At 46.1% G+C, this 22,657-nt stretch overlaps 2 protein-coding genes across 3 annotated transcripts in view; one reads left to right on the top strand and one right to left on the bottom strand.

Moving 5' to 3' along the window:
• The window catches only part of LOC142748662 (E3 ubiquitin/ISG15 ligase TRIM25-like), a 232,115-nt gene extending 228,957 nt beyond the window's left edge, over nt 1–3,158 (bottom strand). For both annotated transcript variants that reach the window (XR_012882282.1, XR_012882283.1), the window contains exon 1: nt 2,975–3,158. The gene's annotated coding sequence lies outside the window, so the exon portion shown is untranslated. The remainder of the gene's footprint in view (nt 1–2,974) is intronic.
• Nucleotides 1–22,657, top strand: part of LARGE1 (LARGE xylosyl- and glucuronyltransferase 1) — a 394,217-nt gene that overhangs the window by 351,315 nt on the left and 20,245 nt on the right. The gene's annotated exons all lie outside the window — the stretch shown is intronic.

The raw sequence follows: 22,657 nt of genomic DNA, 5'->3' as shown, positions 1-22,657 counted from the left end.
TAACCGGTATAAAATAAAAGGGAACTCTTCCACATAAAATCCTGTCATAGGCAAACCCCTAAAGATGCCGTCGACACCTAGACACCCCACGATTCCCAGATTGAGGGGTCCCTGGCGCGCTGTATAGCACCTAAACCCCTTCAAGACTGGGAATCTGAAAAAGGGCCCCATCCCTCATCCCCATAGCAACTGCGGGGGCCGCCTCTACGCTATGGTCAAGCTTGCGTACGCTAGAAAGTATCGCGCTTGATACCGGCGCCATATTTATCAATACATTAGGAGATATTTATCAAGACCGGTGCAAGGGAAAAGTGTAGCAGTCGCCCTTAGCAACCAATTCCAGCTGTTAAGCAGGCCTATGGAAAATGAAAGCAGCCATCTGATTGGTCGCACCATTTCCTCCATTTTTATCAAGTGCCGTTAGAAAGACTTTGTTATTTCCCTCCGATTCTGTTCTCGGTCACGCAGTCAGCCGCCATTTTGTCACAATGGGTCAGTGGGTGAAAAGAAAAGCGATTTTACAGGCAGCCGCTCAGTAATTGGCGGCCATTATACAGGAAATTAACCCTCACTTTGTTTTGTGGGTTCATATCCCCGTTACATTGTGACCTTCACTTGGCGCGGAGACGATTGAATGTCGCTGCCGCTTTCCGTGTGTTAAAAAGGCGATTTAATTGACAATTTCCGTGTAAGAGCTTAAAGTAATGACAAGGGGAGCGACCTCTCCAAATCTACCAGCTGTGGGAGCGCGTCCAGGCCTCTCTGATATACGGTATACAGATATATATATATAGTCCTCGAGCACAGGTCGTGCCGGAGAAGCGGCTTTATACCCATTATAAGATGATATTGTCACAAAATGTCTCATACTCCAATCACATCCAGAGCTGCACTCATAACAGCTGCCAGTTACACAGTTAAAGCTAGGCTGCTATGTCACATGACCGAGCGTAGATATTCAGCATCATTGTTTTACTTGTTCTGTTACATCATGGCTTTTACTCCAATCACATCCAGAGCTGCATTCATAACAGCTGCCAGTTACACAGTTAAAGCTAGGCTGCTATGTCACATGACCGAGCGTAGATATTCAGCATCATTGTTTTACTTGTTCTGTTACATCATGGCTTTTACTCCAATCACATCCAGAGCTGCACTCATAACAGCTGCCAGTTACACAGTTAAAGCTAGGCTGCTATGTCACATGACCGAGCGTAGATATTCAGCATCATTGTTTTACTTGTTCTGTTACATCATGGCTTTTACTCCAATCACATCCAGAGCTGCATTCATAACAGCTGCCAGTTACACAGTTAAAGCTAGGCTGCTATGTCACATGACCGAGCGTAGATATTCAGCATCATTGTTTTACTTGTTCTGTTACATCATGGCTTTTACTCCAATCACATCCAGAGCTGCATTAAGAATTCTGCCGCGCTCAGATAACAGTGACATAGGCTGTTAGGTCATATGACGAAATGTAGATATTGAGCAAAGATGTTTTGCTTAATATATTACAGCATGTTTTATACTCCAGTTACACCAAGAGCTGCATTCAATATTCTGCAGTGCATTATGGGAGCTTAGAACGCAGTTACACGGTTACAGATACGATGTTGGGTCACATGACTCATTGTCGACACTAAGGGTATGTTCACACGGCCTATTTACGGACGTAATTCGGGCGTTTTTGCCCCGATTTACGTCTAAAAATAGCGCCTCAATAGCGCTGACAAACATCTGCCCATTGAAAGCAATGGGCAGACGTTTGTCTGTTCACACGAGGCGTATATTTACGCGCCGCTGTCAAATGACGGCGCGTAAATAGACGCCCGCGTAGAAGAAGTGACCTGTCACTTCTTTGGCCGTAATTGGAGCCGCTATTCATTGACTCCAATGAATAGCAGCGCTAATTACGCCCGTAATTGACGCGGCGTTCAAGCGCCTGCACATGCCGGTACGGCTGAATTTACGGGGATGTTTTCAGGCTGAAACATCCCCGTAATTTCAGCCGTTACGGACCCCCGCCGTGTGAACATACCCTTAGGAATTTTGTTTTACTTGTTTTGTTACATCATGGCTGATACTCCAATCACATCCTGAGCTGTATTCAGAATTCTGCAGTGCATTATGGGAGCTCTGATGACAGTTACAGCTATGCCATTGGGTAACATGATTGAGTGTAGATATTCAATAACTCTGTTTTACTTCCTTTGAGACATCGTTTCTCATACTCCAATCACATCCAGAGCTGCATCTCGAACTCTGCTCAGCCCAGGTGACAGTCTCACAGTTAAAACTATACTGTTAGATCACATGATTGAGTTGACATATTCAGCAACATTGTTTTACATAGTTACATCGTATCTTATACTCCAATCACATCCAGAGCTGCATTTGAAATTCTGAAATGCATTATGGGAGTTTATGTGACAGTTACAGTAAATCTGTTGGGAGACATGACTAAATCTAGATATTCCACCATTTTATTGCAAGGGTAACGAGCAGAATTGTAAATGCAGCTCTGGCTGTGAATGGAGTGTAAAACAGGATTTTAGTGACAATCAGTACATCAGCTTTATGTGTGAATGTAGGAAGGCTCAGGAAAGACTTCCAGCGTCTGGATTATTGGACGCTCATTTCTTAAGGAATTATTTTATAATTCTGCGCTAAAGGAAGTGGCGGATTATCGGAATTTTTGAACTATTGCGTGGCGGATTAGCGGAATTACTGAAAAAATCTGACATAAATTTCTGCCATTGATTTAAAGGGATCTTTGCATGAATAGACAGGTGCCAGATTACCAGATTTTCCGGATTATAGGACAGATAGTAATGTAACCCGGTAATACAGCGGAGAAGCGCCGCACATGCCGACACATTTCACCACAACAAACACTACAATTGTCTTTGAATCTACGCGACAAAAGAAAACCGTAATAAAAGGCACCACCAGCTGTGCGCACAGACGTTACCTGCGGAGCGATCCTCGGGGCGGCCATGTGCATGGCAGGTGTCACCACGGGATCTGTCACTTCAAAGATGTCAGAGCCGGCTGCAATGACACCACCGGTTATTTATAGAGCGGCGCGGTGGCGTACAAACAGGACCGGCGTTATAGAAAGTGCGGCCCGGGCAACAAGCGATGTCTCCCCCCGATTGACAGTTTTAAACAGGTTTTCTTATCAATTAAGCCACATACAGTGATACCTCCACAGCGCCATCTAGTGCCAAGATAATGCCACCACAGCGAACAGACAGTGCCCAAATATATGCCCACGTGACACTGATCTGCACTCTGGGGAATTCATGGTGGTCTGGCTGCTGCAGAACATCATAATACAGACCTCGGCTGCTGCAGAACCTCATAATACACACCCCAGCTGCTCCAGAACCTCATAAGACACACCCCAGCTGCTGCAGAACCTCATAATACACACCCCAGCTGCTGCAGAACATCATAATACAGACCTCAGCTGCTGCAGAACCTCATAATACACACCCCAGCTGCTGCAGAACCTCATAAGACACACCCCAGCTGCTGCAGAACCTCATAATACACACCCCCAGCTGCTGCAGAACCTCATAATACACACACCAGCTGCTGCAGAACATCATAATACACACCCCAGCTGCTGCAGAACCTCATAATACACATCCCAGCTGCTGCAGAACATCATAATACACACCCCAGCTGCTGCAGAACATCATAATACACACCCCAGCTGCTGCAGAACATCATAATACACACCCCAGCTGCTGCAGAACATCATAATACACACCCCAGCTGCTGAAGAACATCATAATACACATCCCAGCTCCTGCAGAACATCATCATACACACTCCAGCTGCTGCAGAACATCATAATACACACTCCAGCTGCTGCAGACCATCATCATACACACCTCAGCTGTTGCAGAACCTCATAATACACACCCCAGCTGCTGCAGAACATCATCATACACACTCCAGCTGCTGCAGAACCTCATCATACACTACTGATCTACTTGATTTATCTGTATAATTAGCGCATTATAAAGTAGCAGGATGTATACAGGGGTGCAGGTTATAGGGGTGCAGAGGAAGCAGTCGCCTCCGGACCCCGGTAACTACAGTGGCTCATAGACCCCCCTGCCACATAAGTGCAGCATTAGTAGTTATACATGGGGGGGCTGTTACAGATTTTGCAGTGGGGTGCAGCAGCTTCAGGTCTCGCCACTAGATGGCGGTCTCAGGATCGGGGTGTCATGATCTTTGCTGCGTTACACGTACGTGACAATTATTCTCTGTTTCCCGGATTCAAGATAAAATGTTTTATGAAATTCCCTAAACGATGGGCACATTAATTTTTTCGGCAGAACATTTGACCGGCTGTCATCCCGCGCTAATTACCACTCATCAATACACGTCCACCGGGGCTTCAAGGAAGGCGTCAAACTCCACGTCACCGCTGGCCACGAAGAGGTTAAACGACTTTCATTTTCTTGGTCAAACACCCCAAATGTGTGTGATGGCAGCGTTCAGCTGGAGGTGACAGCTCGGTATAATGGAGACTTACAGATAAATGAGGGAGATTTGAAGGTTAGTTGAATGTTTTGGCGTTTCGAGGCTTTGCTGCTTTGCGGAGCGCTCTTCTGCCATCTATTGGACATTCGTAAAATTGCAGGTCACATTTCGCATCGAAGAATCTGGTCGCTGCAGTGAAAACGAGACTTTAGGAGAAGGTTTTGCGTGTGCGGGTTTTTCGGGCCTTGTATTACCGTGTACAGTCTATGTGGCTCTTGTGTCTTGCAAGGCCTGGGGCGAGATCAAGTTTTCTGTAGGCGGCCGCCATGGTGGTTTTTTGGGGTTTTTTTTAAAGGAAGAAAATGAAAAGCAACACTTTCATAATACTACCATACTCTAATATATCACCATCTATTGCCAAATAATACTGCCATACATACAGCGCCCACCTAATACTGCCATACATACAGCGCCCACCTAATACTGCCATACATACAGCGCCCACCTAATACTGCCATACATACAGCGCCCACCTAATACTGCCATACATACAGCGCCCACATAATACTACCATACATACAGCGCCCACATAATACTACCATACATACAGCGCCCACCTAATACTACCATACATACAGCGCCCACATAATACTGCCATACATACAACGCTCACATAATACTGCCATACATACAGCGCCCACATAATACTGCCATACATACAGCGCCCACATAATACTGCCATACATACAGCGCCCACCTAATACTACCATACATACAGCGCCCACCTAATACTGCCATACATACAGCGCCCACATAATACTGCCATACATACAGCGCCCACATAATACTGCCATACATACAGCGCCCACATAATACTGCCATACATACAGCGCCCACATAATACTGCCATACATACAGCGCCCACCTAATACTGCCATACATACAACGCCCACATAATACTGCCATACATACAGCGCCCACATAATACTGCCATACATACAACGCCCACATAATACTACCATACATACAGCGCCCACCTAATACTACCATACATACAGCGCCCACCTAATACTGCCATACATACAGCGCCCACCTAATACTGCCATACATACAGCGCCCACATAATACTGCCATACATACAACGCCCACATAATACTGCCATACATACAGCGCCCACATAATACTGCCATACATACAGCGCCCACCTAATACTGCCATACATACAGCGCCCACATAATACTACCATACATACAGCGCCCACATAATACTGCCATACATACAGCGCCCACCTAATACTGCCATACATACAGCGCCCACCTAATACTGCCATACATACAGCGCCCACCTAATACTGCCATACATACAGCACCCACCTAATACTGCCATACATACAGCACCCACCTAATACTGCCATACAGCCCACATAATACTGCCATACATACAGCACCCACCTAATACTACCATACATACAGCGCCCACCTAATACTGCCATACATACAGCGCCCACCTAATACTGCCATACAGCGCTCACATAATACTGCCATACATACAGCGCCCACATAATACTGCCATACATACAGCGCCCACCTAATACTGCCATACATACAGCGCTCACATAATACTGCCATACATACAACGCTCACATAATACTGCCATACATACAGCGCCCACATAATACTACCATACATACAGCGCCCACATAATACTACCATACATACAGCGCCCACATAATACTACCATACATACAGCGCCCACATAATACTACCATACATACAGCGCCCACATAATACTACCATACATACAGCGCCCACATAATACTACCATACATACAGCGCCCACATAATACTGCCATACATACAGCGCCCACATAATACTACCATACATACAGCGCCCACCTAATACTGCCATACATACAGCGCCCACATAATACTGCCATACATACAGCGCCCACATAATACTACCATACATACAGCGCCCACCTAATACTGCCATACATACAACGCCCACATAATACTACCATACAGCGCCCACATAATACTGCCATACATACAGCGCCCACATAATACTGCCATACATACAGCGCCCACATAATACTGCCATACATACAGCGCCCACATAATACTGCCATACAGCACCCACATAATACTACCATACATACAGCGCCCACATAATACTGCCATACATACAGCGCCCACCTAATACTGCCATACATACAGCGCCCACCTAATACTGCCATACATACAACGCCCACATAATACTACTATACAGCGCCCACATAATACTGCCATACATACAACGCCCACATAATACTGCCATACATACAGCGCCCACCTAATACTACCATACATACAGCGCCCACATAATACTGCCATACATACAGCGCCCACCTAATACTGCCATACATACAGCGCCCACATAATACTACCATACATACAGCGCCCACATAATACTGCCATACATACAGCGCCCACCTAATACTGCCATACATACAGCGCCCACCTAATACTGCCATACATACAGCGCCCACATAATACTACCATACATACAGCGCCCACATAATACTGCCATACATACAGCGCCCACCTAATACTGCCATACATACAACGCCCACATAATACTACCATACATACAGCGCCCACATAATACTGCCATACATACAGCGCCCACCTAATACTACCATACATACAGCGCCCACATAATACTACCATACAGCGCCCACCTAATACTGCCATACATACAGCGCCCACATAATACTACCATACATACAGCGCCCACATAATACTACCATACATACAGCGCCCACATAATACTGCCATACATACAACGCCCACATAATACTACCATACAGCGCCCACATAATACTGCCATACATACAGCGCCCACATAATACTACCATACATACAGCGCCCACATAATACTACCATACATACAGCGCCCATCTAATACTGCCATACATACAGCGCCCACATAATACTGCCATACATACAGCGCTCACATAATACTGCCATACATACAGCGCCCACATAATACTGCCATACAGCGCCCACCTAATACTGCCATACATACAGCGCCCACATAATACTACCATACAGCGCCCACATAATACTGCCATACATACAACGCCCACATAATACTGCCATACATACAGCGCCCACCTAATACTACCATACATACAGCGCCCACATAATACTGCCATACATACAGCGCCCACCTAATACTGCCATACATACAGCGCCCACATAATACTACCATACATACAGCGCCCACATAATACTGCCATACATACAGCGCCCACCTAATACTGCCATACATACAGCGCCCACCTAATACTGCCATACATACAACGCCCACATAATACTGCCATACATACAGCGCCCACATAATACTACCATACAGCGCCCACCTAATACTGCCATACAGCGCCCACATAATACTGCCATACATACAGCGCCCACCTAATACTGCCATACATACAGCGCCCACATAATACTGCCATACATACAGCGCCCACATAATACTGCCATACATACAGCGCCCACCTAATACTGCCATACATACAGCGCCCACCTAATACTGCCATACATACAGCGCCCACATAATACTGCCATACATACAGCGCCCACATAATACTGCCATACATACAGCGCCCACCTAATACTGCCATACATACAGCGCCCACCTAATACTACCATACATACAGCGCCCACATAATACTACCATACAGCGCCCACATAATACTACCATACATACTGCGCCCACATAATACTACCATACATACAGCGCCCACATAATACTGCCATACATACTGCGCCCACATAATACTACCATACATACAGCGCCCACATAATACTGCCATACATACAGCGCCCACCTAATACTGCCATACATACAGCGCCCACCTAATACTGCCATACATACAGCGCCCACCTAATACTGCCATACATACAGCGCCCACATAATACTGCCATACATACAGCGCCCACATAATACTGCCATACATACAGCGCCCACCTAATACTGCCATACATACAGCGCCCACCTAATACTACCATACATACAGCGCCCACATAATACTACCATACAGCGCCCACCTAATACTGGCATACATACAGCGCCCACATAATACTGCCATACATACAGCGCCCACATAATACTGCCATACATACAGCGCCCACATAATACTACCATACATACAGCGCCCACATAATACTACCATACATACAGCGCCCACATAATACTACCATACATACAGCGCCCACATAATACTGCCATACATACAGCGCCCACATAATACTACCATACAGCGCCCACCTAATACTGGCATACATACAGCGCCCACATAATACTGCCATACATACAGCGCCCACATAATACTGCCATACATACAGCGCCCACATAATACTACCATACAGCGCCCACCTAATACTGCCATACATACGGCGCCCACCTAATACTGCCATACATACAGCGCCCACCTAATACTACCATACATACAGCGCCCACCTAATACTACCATACATACAGCGCCCACATAATACTACCATACAGCGCCCACCTAATACTGCCATACAGCGCCCACATAATACTACCATACATACAGCGCCCACATAATACTGCCATACATACAGCGCCCACATAATACTGCCATACATACAGCGCCCACATAATACTGCCATACATACAGCGCCCACATAATACTACCATACAGCGCCCACCTAATACTGCCATACATACAGCGCCCACATAATACTACCATACATACAGCGCCCACATAATACTGCCATACATACAGCGCCCACATAATACTACCATACATACAGCGCCCACCTAATACTGCCATACATACAGCGCCCACATAATACTGCCATACATACAGCACCCACATAATACTACCATACATACAGCGCCCACATAATACTACCATACAGCGCCCACCTAATACTGCCATACATACAGCGCCCACATAATACTGCCATACATACAGCGCCCACATAATACTGCCATACATACAGCGCCCACATAATACTGCCATACATACAGCACCCACATAATACTACCATACATACAGCGCCCACATAATACTGCCATACATACAGCGCCCACATAATACTGCCATACATACAGCGCCCACCTAATACTGCCATACATACAGCGCCCACATAATACTACCATACATACAGCGCCCACATAATACTGCCATACATACAGCGCCCACATAATACTGCCATACAGCACCCACATAATACTACCATACATACAGCGCCCACATAATACTGCCATACATACAGCGCCCACATAATACTGCCATACATACAGCGCCCACATAATACTGCCATACATACAGCGCCCACATAATACTACCATACAGCGCCCACCTAATACTGCCATACATACAGCGCCCACATAATACTACCATACATACAGCGCCCACATAATACTGCCATACATACAGCGCCCACATAATACTGCCATACATACAGCACCCACATAATACTACCATACATACAGCGCCCACATAATACTACCATACAGAGCCCACCTAATACTGCCATACATACAGCACCCACATAATACTACCATACATACAGCGCCCACATAATACTGCCATACATACAGCGCCCACATAATACTACCATACATACAGCGCCCACATAATACTGCCATACATACAGCGCCCACATAATACTGCCATACATACAGCGCCCACATAATACTGCCATACATACAGTGCCCACATAATACTGCCATACATACAGCGCCCACATAATACTGCCATACATACAGCGCCCACATAATACTGCCATACATACAGCGCCCACATAATACTGCCATACATACAGCGCCCACATAATACTACCATACAGCGCCCACCTAATACTGCCATACATACAGCGCCCACATAATACTGCCATACAGTGCTCACATAATACTGCCATACAGTGCCTACATAATACTGCCATACAGTGCCCACATAATACCGCCATACAGCGCCCACATAATACTGCAATACAGCGCTCACATAATACAGCCATACAGTGCTCACATAATACAGCCATACAGTGCTCACATAATACTGCCATACAGTGCTCACATAATACAGCCATACAGTGCCTACATAATACTGCCATACAGTGCTCACATAATACTGCCATACAGTGCCCACATAATACTGCCATACAGTGCCCCCATAATACAGCCATACAGTGCTCACATAATACTGCCATACAGTGGCCACATAATACTGCCATACAGTGCCCCCATAATACAGCCATACAGTGCTCACATAATACTGCTATACAGTGCCCACATAATACAGCCATACAGTGCTCACATAATACTGCCATATAGCGCCCACATAATACTACCATACAGCGCCCACATAATACTGCCATACAGTGCTCACATAATACTGCTATACAGTGCCCACATAATACTGCCATACAGCGCCCACATAATACTACCATACAGTGCTCACATAATACTGCTATACAGTGCCCACATAATACTGCCATACAGCGCCCACATAATACCATACAGCGCCCACCTAATACTGCCATACATACAGCGCCCACATAATACCATACAGCGCCCACATAATACTGCCATACAGCGCCCACATAATACCATACATACAGCACCCACATAATACTACCATACAGCACCCACATAATACTACCATACAGCACCCACATAATACTACCATACATACAGCACCCACATAATACTGCCATACATACAGCACCCACATAATACTACCATACATACAGCGCCCACCTAATACTGCCATACAGCACCCACATAATACTGCCATACATACAGCGCCCACCTAATACTACCATACATACAGCGCCCACCTAATACTACCATACATACAGCGCCCACATAATACTGCCATACATACAGCACCCACATAATACTACCATACATACAGCGCCCACATAATACTACCATACATACAGCGCCCATCTAATACTGCCATACAGCGCCCACCTAATACTGCCATACATACAGCGCCCACATAATACTGCCATACAGCACCCACATAATACTACCATACATACAGCGCCCACATAATACTGCCATACAGCGCCCACATAATACTGCCATACAGTGCCCACATAATACTACCATACAGCGCCCACATAATACCATACAGCGCCCACATAATACTGCCATACAGCGCCCACCTAATACTGCCATACATACAGCGCCCACATAATACCATACAGCGCCCACATAATACTGCCATACAGCGCCCACATAATACTGCCATACAGCGACCACATAATACTACCATACAGCACCCACATAATACTACCATACAGCACCCACATAATACTACCATACAGCACCCACATAATACTACCATACATACAGCGCCCACCTAATACTGCCATACAGCACCCACATAATACTACCATACATACAGTGCCCACATAATACTGCCATACAGCGCCCACCTAATACTGCCATACAGCGCCCACATAATACTACCATACATACAGCGCCCACCTAATACTACCATACAGCCCACATAATACTGCCATACAGTGCCCACATAATACTGCCATACAGCACACACCTAATACTGCCATACAGCGCCCACATAATACTACCATACAGCGCCCACCTAATACTGCCATACAGTGCCCACATAATGCTACCATACAGTGCCCACATAATACTATCATACAGTGCCCACATAATGCTACCATACAGTGCCAACATAATACTGCCATACAGCGCACACATAATACTACCATACAGCGCCCACCTAATACTACCATACAGTGCTCACATAATACTACCATACAGTGCCCACATAATACTACCATACAGTGCCCACATAATACCCCATACAGTGCTCACATAATACTGCCATACAGCGCCCACCTAATACTGCCATACAGCGCCCACATAATACTACCATACAGCACCCACATAATACTACCATACAGCGCCCACCTAATACTGCCATACAGCGCACACATACTACCATACTGCGCCCACATAATACCATACAGCGCCCACATAATACTGCCATACAGCGCCCACATAATACTACCATACAGTGCCCACCTAATACTGCCATACATACAGCGCCCACCTAATACTGCCATACAGCGCCCACATAATACTACCATACAGCACCCACATAATACTACCATACAGCGCCCACCTAATACTGCCATACAGCGCACACATACTACCATACAGCGCCCACATAATACTGCCATACAGCGCCCACATAATACTACCATACAGTGCCCACCTAATACTGCCATACATACAGCGCCCACATAATACCATACAGCGCCCACCTAATACTGCCATACAGCGCCCGCATAATACTGCCATACAGTGCCTACATAATACTACCATACAGCGCCCACATAATACTACCATACATACAGCGCCCACCTAATACTGCCATACATACAGCGCCCACGTAATACCTTACAGCGCCCACATAATACTGCCATACAGCGCCCACATAATACTGCCATACATACAGCGCCCACATAATACTGCCATACATACAGCACCCACATAATACTACCATACATACAGCGCCCACATAATACTGCCATACATACAGCGCCCACATAATACTACCATACATACAGCGCCCACATAATACTGCCATACATACAGCGCCCACATAATACTGCCATACAGCACCCACATAATACTACCATACATACAGCGCCCACATAATACTGCCATACATACAGCGCCCACATAATACTGCCATACATACAGCGCCCACATAATACTGCCATACATACAGCGCCCACATAATACTGCCATACATACAGCGCTCACATAATACTGCCATACATACAGCGCCCACATAATACTGCCATACATACAGCGCCCACATAATACTGCCATACATACAGCGCCCACATAATACTACCATACAGCGCCCACCTAATACTGCCATACATACAGCGCCCACATAATACTGCCATACAGTGCTCACATAATACTGCTATACAGCGCCCACATAATACTGCCTTACAGTGCTCACATAATACTGCCATACAGTGCCTACATAATACTGCCATACAGTGCCCACATAATACCGCCATACAGCGCCCACATAATACTGCCAACAGTGCCCCCATAATACTGCCATACAGTGCTCACATAATACAGCCATACAGTGCTCACATAATACTGCAATACAGCGCTCACATAATACAGCCATACAGTGCCTACATAATACTGCCATACAGTGCTCACATAATACAGCCATACAGTGCTCACATAATACTGCCATACAGTGCTCACATAATACTGCTATACAGTGCCCACATAATACAGCCATACAGTGCTCACATAATACTGCCATACAGCGCCCACATAATACTACCATACAGCGCCCACATAATACTACCATACAGCACCCATATAATACCGCCATACAGCACCCACATAATACCGCCATACAGTGCTCACATAATACTGCTATACAGTGCCCACATAATACTGCCATACAGCGCCCACATAATACTACCATACAGTGCTCACATAATACTGCTATACAGTGCCCAAATAATACTGCCATACAGCGCCCACATAATACCATACAGCGCCCACCTAATACTGCCATACATACAGCGCCCACATAATACCATACAGCACCCACATAATACTGCCATACAGCGCCCACATAATACCATACATACAGCACCCACATAATACTACCATACATACAGCACCCACATAATACTACCATACAGCACCCACATAATACTACCATACATACAGCACCCACATAATACTACCATACATACAGCGCCCACCTAATACTGCCATACAGCACCCACATAATACTGCCATACATACAGCACCCACATAATACTACCATACATACAGCGCCCATCTAATACTGCCATACAGCGCCCACCTAATACTGCCATACATACAGCGCCCACATAATACTGCCATACAGCACCCACATAATACTACCATACATACAGCGCCCACATAATACTGCCATACAGCGCCCACATAATACTGCCATACAGTGCCCACATAATACTACCATACAGCGCCCACATAATACCATACAGCTCCCACATAATACTGCCATACAGCGCCCACCTAATACTGCCATACATACAGCGCCCACATAATACCATACAGCGCCCACATAATACTGCCATACAGCGCCCACATAATACTGCCATACAGCGACCACATAATACTACCATACAGCACCCACATAATACTACCATACAGCACCCACATAATACTACCATACAGCACCCACATAATACTACCATACATACAGCGCCCACCTAATACTGCCATACAGCACCCACATAATACTACCATACATACAGCGCCCACATAATACTGCCATACAGCGCCCACCTAATACTGCCATACAGCGCCCACATAATACTACCATACATACAGCGCCCACCTAATACTACCATACAGCCCACATAATACTGCCATACAGTGCCCACATAATACTGCCATACAGCACACACCTAATACTGCCATACAGCGCCCACATAATACTACCATACAGCGCCCACCTAATACTGCCATACAGTGCCCACATAATGCTACCATACAGTGCCCACATAATGCTACCATACAGTGCCCACATAATACTACCATACAGTGCCCACATAATGCTACCATACAGTGCCAACATAATACTGCCATACAGCGCCCACCTAATACTACCATACAGCGCCCACCTAATACTACCATACAGTGCTCACATAATACTACCATACAGTGCCCACATAATACTACCATACAGTGCCCACATAATACCCCATACAGTGCTCACATAATACTGCCATACAGCGCCCACCTAATACTGCCATACAGCGCCCACATAATACTACCATACAGCACCCACATAATACTACCATACAGCGCCCACCTAATACTGCCATACAGCGCACACATACTACCATACTGCACCCACATAATACCATACAGCGCCCACATAATACTGCCATACAGCGCCCACATAATACTACCATACAGTGCCCACCTAATACTGCCATACATACAGCGCCCACCTAATACTGCCATACAGCGCCCACATAATACTACCATACAGCACCCACATAATACTACCATACAGCGCCCACCTAATACTGCCATACAGCGCACACATACTACCATACAGCGCCCATATAATACCATACAGCGCCCACATAATACTGCCATACAGCGCCCACATAATACTACCATACAGTGCCCACCTAATACTGCCATACATACAGCGCCCACATAATACCATACAGCGCCCACCTAATACTGCCATACAGCGCCCGCATAATACTGCCATACAGTGCCTACATAATACTACCATACAGCGCCCACATAATACTACCATACATACAGCGCCCACCTAATACTGCCATACATACAGCGCCCACGTAATACCTTACAGCGCCCACATAATACTGCCATACAGCGCCCACATAATACTACCATACAGCGCCCACCTAATACTACAATACAGCGCCCACCTAATTCTACCATACAGCGCACACATAATACTACCATACAGCGCCCACATAATACTGCCATACAGTGTCCACCTAATACTGCCATATATTGCCTACATAATACTGCCATACACTGCCCACCTAATACTGCCATACAGCGCCCACATAATACTGCCATACAGTGCCCACATAATACTGCCATACAGTGCCCACATAATACAGCCATACAGTGCCCACCTAATACTGCCATATATTGCCTACATAATACTGCCATACAGCGCCCACCTAATACTGCCATACAGTGCCCACATAATACTACCATACAGCAACCCACATAATACTGCCATACAGCGCCCACCTAATACTGCCATACAGCGCCCACATAATACTACCATACAGCGCCCACCTAATACTGCCTTACACTGCCTACATAATACTGCCATACAGCGCCCACCTAATACTGCCATACAGCGCCCACCTAATACTGCCATACAGCGCACACATACTACCATACTGCGCCCACATAATACCATACAGCGCCCACATAATACTGCCATACAGCGCCCACATAATACTACCATACAGTGCCCACCTAATACTGCCATACATACAGCGCCCACCTAATACTGCCATACAGCGCCCACATAATACTACCATACAGCACCCACATAATACTACCATACAGCGCCCACCTAATACTGCCATACAGCGCACACATACTACCATACAGCGCCCATATAATACCATACAGCGCCCACATAATACTGCCATACAGCGCCCACATAATACTACCATACAGTGCCCACCTAATACTGCCATACATACAGCGCCCACATAATACCATACAGCGCCCACCTAATACTGCCATACAGCGCCCGCATAATACTGCCATACAGTGCCTACATAATACTACCATACAGCGCCCACATAATACTACCATACATACAGCGCCCACCTAATACTGCCATACATACAGCGCCCACGTAATACCTTACAGCGCCCACATAATACTGCCATACAGCGCCCACATAATACTACCATACAGCGCCCACCTAATACTACAATACAGCGCCCACCTAATTCTACCATACAGCGCACACATAATACTACCATACAGCGCCCACATAATACTGCCATACATACAGCGCCCACATAATACTGCCATACATACAGCGCCCACCTAATACTGCCATATATTGCCTACATAATACTGCCATACACTGCCCACCTAATACTGCCATACAGCGCCCACATAATACTGCCATACAGTGCCCACATAATACTGCCATACAGTGCCCACATAATACAGCCATACAGTGCCCACCTAATACTGCCATATATTGCCTACATAATACTGCCATACAGCGCCCACCTAATACTGCCATACAGTGCCCACATAATACTACCATACAGCAACCCACATAATACTGCCATACAGCGCCCACCTAATACTGCCATACAGCGCCCACATAATACTACCATACAGCGCCCACCTAATACTGCCTTACACTGCCTACATAATACTGCCATACAGCGCCCACCTAATACTGCCATACAGCGCCCACCTAATACTGCCATACACTGCCTACATAATACTGCCATACAGCGCCCACCTAATACTGCCATACAGCGCCCACATAATACTGCCATACAGCGCCCACCTAATACTGCCATACACTGCCTACATAATACTGTCATACAGCGCCCACATAATACTACCATACAGCACCCACATAATACTGCCATACAGCGCCCACATAATACTACCATACAGCGCCCACCTAATACCATACAGTGCCCACATAATACTGCCATACAGCGCCCACATAATACCATACAGCGCCCACATAATACTGCCATACAGCACCCACCTAATACTGCCATACAGCGCCCACCTAATACTGCCATACAGTGCCCACATAATACTACCATACAGCGCCCACCTAATACTGCCATACAGCGCCCACATAATACTACCATACAGCGCCCACCTAATACTGCCATACAGCACCCACCTAATACTGCCATACAGCGCGCACATAATACTGCCATACAGCGCCCACCTAATACTGCCATACACTGCCCACATAATACTGCCATACACTGCCCACATAATACTGCCATACACTGCCCACATAATACTGCCATACAGCGCCCACCTAATACTGCCATACAGCGCCCACATAATACCATACAGCGCCCACCTAATACTGCCATACAGCGCCCACCTAATACTGCCATACAGCGCCCTCCTAATACTGCCATACAGCGCCCACCTAATACTGCCATACAGCGCCCACATAATACTGCCATACAGTGCTCACATAATACTGCCATACAGCGCCCACCTAATACTGCCATACAGCGCCCACCTAATACTGCCATACAGCGCCCACCTAATACTGCCATACAGCGCCCACCTAATACTGCCATACAGCACCCACATAATGCTACCATACAGTGCCCACCTAATACAGCCATACACTGCCCACCTAATACTGCCATACAGCGCCCACATAATACTGCCATACACTGCCCACCTAATACTGCCATATATTGCCTACATAATACTGCCATACAGTGCCCACCTAATACTGCCATACAGCGCCCACATAATACTGCCATACACTGCCCACCTAATACTGCCATATATTGCCTACATAATACTGCCATACACTGCCCACCTAATACTGCCATACAGCGCCCACATAATACTGCCATACAGTGCCCACATAATACTGCCATACAGTGCCCACATAATACAGCCATACAGTGCCCACCTAATACTGCCATATATTGCCTACATAATACTGCCATACAGCGCCCACCTAATACTGCCATACTGTTCTCACATAATACTGCCATACAGAGCCCACCTAATACTGCCATACAGTGCCCACATAATACTGCCATACAGCGCCCACATAATACCATACAGTACCCACATAATACTTCCATACAGCGCCCACCTAATACTGCCATACAGCGCCCACATAATACCATACAGCGCCCACCTAATACTGCCATACAGCGCCCACCTAATACTGCCATACAGCGCCCACATAATACCATACAGCGCCCACATAATACTGCCATACAGCGCCCACATAATACCATACAGCACCCACCTAATACTGCCATACAGCGCCCACCTAATACTGCCATACAGCGCCCACCTAATACTGCCATACAGTGCCCACATAATACCATACATCACCCCCATAACACTACCATACAGCGCCAACATAATACTGCCATACAGCGCCCACATAATACTACCATACAGCGCCCACCTAATACTGCCATACAGCGCCCACCTAATACTGCCATACAGTGCCCACATAATACTACCATACAGCACCCACATAATACTGCAATACAGCGCCACCTAATACTGCCATACAGCGCCCACCTAATACTGCCATACAGCGCGCACATAATACTGCCATACAGCGCCCACCTAATACTGCCATACACTGCCCACATAATACTGGCATACACTGCCCACATAATACTGCCATACAGCGCCCACCTAATACTGCCATACAGCGCCCACCTAATACTGCTATACAGCGCCCACCTAATACTGCTATACAGCACCCACCTAATATTACCATACAGCACCCACCTAATACAGCCATACACCGCCCACCTAATACTGCTATACAGCGCCCACCTAATACTGCCATACAGCGCCCACCTAATACTGCCATACAGCACCCACCTAATATTACCATACAGCACCCACCTAATACAGCCATACACTGTCCACCTAATACTGCCATACAGCGCCCACATAATACTGCCATACACTGCCCACCTAATACTGCCATATATTGCCTACATAATACTGCCATACACTGCCCACCTAATACTGCCATATATTGCCTACATAATACTGCCATACAGTGCCCACCTAATACTGCCATACACTGCCCACCTAATACTGCCATATATTGCCTACATAATACTGCCATACAGTGCCCACCCAATAGTGCCATACAGCGCCCACATAATACTGCCATACAGCGCCCACCTAATACTGCCATACAGCGCCCACATAATACTGCCATACAGTGCCCACCTAATACTGCCATATATTGCCTACATAATACTGCCATACAGCGCCCACCTAATACTGCCATACTGTGCTCACATAATACTGCCATACAGCGCCCACCTAATACTGCCATACAGTGCCCACATAATACCATACAGTACCCACATAATACTACCATACAGCGACAACATAATACCATACAGTACCCACATAATACTACCATACAGCGCCCACCTAATACTGCCATACAGCGCCCACCTAATACTGCCATACAGCGCCCACATAATAAAATACAGCGCCCACCTAATACTGCCATACAGCGCCCACCTAATACTGCCATAGAGCGCCCATATAATACAATACTGTGCCCACATAATACTACCATACAGCGCCCACATAATACTACCATACAGCGACAACATAATACCATACAGCGCCCACATAATACTAACATACAGTGCCCACATAATACTACGGTACAGTGCCCACATAATTCTACCATACAGCGCCCACATACTACCATTCAGCGCCCACATAATACTGCCATACAGTTCTCACATAATACCATACAGTGCCCCCATAATACTACCATACAGCGCCCACATAATACTACCATACAGCGACAACATAATACCATACAGTACCCACATAATAATGCCATACAGTGCCTACATAATACTGCCATACGGTGCCCACATAATACCATACAGTACCCAAATAATGCTACCATACACTGCCTACATAATACTGCCATACAATGCCTACATAATACTGCCATACAGTGCCCACATAATACTGCCATACAGTGCCTACATAATACTACCATACAGTGCCCACTTAATACTGCCATACAGCTCCCACATAATACTACCATACAGCGCCCACATAATACTGCCATACAGCACCCACATAATGCCATACAGTACCCACATAATACTACCATACAGCGCCCACCTAATACTGCCATACAGCACCCACCTAATACTGCCATACATCGCGCACATAATACTGCCATACAGCGCCCACCTAATACTGCCATGCACTGCCCACATAATACTGCCATACACTGCCCACATAATACTGCCATACAGCGCCCACCTAATACTGCCATACAGCGCCCACCTAATACTGCCATACAGCACCCACATAATACCATACAGCGCCCACCTAATACTGCCATACAGCGCCCACCTAATACTGCCATACAGCGCCCACCTAATACTGCCATACAGCGCCCACCTAATATTGCCATACAGCGCCCACCTAATACTGCCATACACTGCCCACCTAATACTGCCATACACTGCCCACCTAATACTGCCATATATTGCCTACATAATACTGCCATACAGTGCCCACCTAATACTACCATACAGCGCCCACATAATACTGCCATACACTGCCCACCTAATACTGCCATATATTGCCTACATAATACTGCCATACACTGCCCACCTAATACTGCCATACAGCGCCCACATAATACTGCCATACAGTGCCCACCTAATACTGCCATATATTGCCTACATAATACTGCCATACAGCGCCCACCTAATACTGCCATACTGTGCTCACATAATACTGCCATACAGCGCGCACCTAATACTGCCATACAGTGCCCACATAATACTGCCCTACAGCGCCCACATAATACCATACAGTACCCACATAATACTACCATACAGCGACAACATAATACCATACAGTACCCAAATAATACTACCATACAGCGCCCACCTAATACTGCCATACAGCGCCCACATAATACCATACAGCGCCCACCTAATACTGCCATACAGCGCCCACATAATACAATACTGTGCCCACATAATACTACCATACAGCGCCCATATAATACTACCATACAGCGACAACATAATACCATACAGTACCCAAATAATACTACCATACAGCGCCCACCTAATACTGCCATACAGCACCCACCTAATACTGCCATACAGCGCCCACATAATACCATACAGCGCCCACCTAATACTGCCATACAGCGCCCACATAATACAATACTGTGCCCACATAATACTACCATACAGTACCCACATAATACTACCATACAGTGCCCACATAATACTACGGTACAGTGCCCACATAATACTACCATACAGCGCCCACATACTACCATTCAGCGCCCACATAATACTGCCATACAGTTCTCACATAATACCATACAGTGCCCCATAATACTACCATACAGCGCCCACATAATACTACCATACAGCGACAACATAATACCATACAGTACCCACATAATGCTACCATACACTGCCTACATAATACTGCCATACAGTGCCTACATAATACTGCCATACAGTGCCTACATAATATTGCCATATAATGTCTACATAATACTGCCATACATTGCCTACATAATACTGCCATACAGTGCCTACATAATACTGCCATACAGTGTCTACATAATACTGCCATACAGTGCCTACATAATACTGCCATACAGTGCCTACATTATACTACCATACACTGCCTACATAATACTAGCATACAGTGCTCACATAATACTACCATACAGTGCCTTCATAATACTACCATACACTGCCTACATAATACTACCATACAGTGCCTA

The sequence above is a fragment of the Rhinoderma darwinii genome, chromosome 3 (assembly GCF_050947455.1).
Source record: "Rhinoderma darwinii isolate aRhiDar2 chromosome 3, aRhiDar2.hap1, whole genome shotgun sequence".
In the NCBI taxonomy this organism is placed as follows: domain Eukaryota; kingdom Metazoa; phylum Chordata; class Amphibia; order Anura; family Rhinodermatidae; genus Rhinoderma; species Rhinoderma darwinii.
The sequence above is the reverse complement of the archived record's forward strand: the minus strand, read 5'-3'. Positions and strand labels throughout refer to the sequence as shown.